Raw genomic sequence first — 1,394 nt, 5'->3', positions numbered from 1 at the left:
ATTGAATCATATCTTTTCTTGTTAGTCAAGTTTTTAATTTTCAAATCAAATCTTTTTTAAAATGTTTTCAAATCATATCTTTTAAAATTGTTTTCAAATCATATCTTCTTAACCACATCTTTTTCAAAATAGTTTTCAATCAAATCTTGTTGATTTCTAATTTCAAAATCTTTTTCAAAAATCACTTTATTTCTTTTCCATTTTCATTTTCGAAAATTAAGTAATGTTTTTCAAAAATGTTTTCAATTTTCTACTTAATTTTCGAAAATCACTTCCCTCCTTCTCACATCCTTCTATTTATGGACTAACACTATCCCTTAAGGCAAAATTCAAACTCTATCTTCTCTGTTAAGTTCGAATTTTCCACTTCTGTCTTCTACTCTTCTTTTCCTCTGACACTTCAAGGAATCTCTATACTGTGACATAGAGGATTCCACATTTTCTTGTTCCCTTTTCTTTCTTATGAGCAGGAGCAAAGACAAAGGCATTCTTATTGAGGCTGATCCTGAACCTGAAAGGACCTTAAAGAGAAAGCTAAGAGAAGCCAAAGCACAACTCTCTTTAGAGCACTTGAACGAACTCTTCAAGGAAGAAGAACAAATGGCAGCCGAAAACAACAACAATGCCAACAATGCAAGGAAGGTGCTGGGTGACTTTACTGCACCTACTCCCGATTTCTATGGGAGAAGCATCTCTATCCCTGCCATTGGAGCAAACAACTTTGAGCTTAAGCCTCAATTAGTTTCTCTAATGCAACAGAATTGCAAGTTCCATGGACTTCCATTGGAAGATCCTCATCAGTTTCTAGCTGAATTCTTGCAAATCTGTGACACTGTCAAGACTAATGGGGTTGACCCTGAGGTCTACAGACTTATGCTATTCCCTTTTGCTGTAAGAGACAGAGCTAGAACATGGTTGGACTCTCAACCTAAAGAAAGCCTGGACTCTTGGGAAAAGCTAGTCAATGCCTTCTTGGCAAAGTTCTTTCCACCTCAAAAATTGAGTAAGCTTAGAGTGGAAGTCCAAACCTTCAGACAGAAGGAAGGAGAATCCCTCTATGAAGCTTGGGAAAGATACAAACAATTGATCAGAAAGTGTCCCACTGATATGCTTTCTGAGTGGAGCATCATAGGTATTTTCTATGATGGTCTCTCTGAACTGTCCAAGATGTCTTTGGATAGCTCTGCTGGAGGCTCTCTTCATCTGAAGAAGACGCCTACTGAAGCTCAAGAACTGATTGAAATGGTTGCAAATAACCAATTCATGTACACTTCTGAAAGAAATCCTGTGAACAATGGGACTAGTCAGAAGAAAGGAGTTCTTGAGATTGGTACTCTGAATGCCATATTGGCTCAGAACAAAATATTGACTCAACAAGTCAATATGATTTCTCA

The 1,394-nt window shown here is 37.0% G+C and overlaps 1 non-coding gene across 1 annotated transcript; it reads right to left on the bottom strand.

Annotated features, from left to right (window-relative positions):
• Positions 1-1,005: 1,005 nt before the first annotated feature.
• Positions 1,006-1,113, bottom strand: LOC112798995 (small nucleolar RNA R71). Its single transcript, XR_003200586.1, has one exon. It is a non-coding gene; the product is annotated as a small nucleolar RNA R71 (small nucleolar RNA).
• Positions 1,114-1,394: the final 281 nt, after the last annotated feature.

Source organism: Arachis hypogaea, chromosome 4 (assembly GCF_003086295.3).
Source record: "Arachis hypogaea cultivar Tifrunner chromosome 4, arahy.Tifrunner.gnm2.J5K5, whole genome shotgun sequence".
In the NCBI taxonomy this organism is placed as follows: Eukaryota; Viridiplantae; Streptophyta; class Magnoliopsida; order Fabales; family Fabaceae; genus Arachis; species Arachis hypogaea.
The sequence above is the reverse complement of the archived record's forward strand: the minus strand, read 5'-3'. Positions and strand labels throughout refer to the sequence as shown.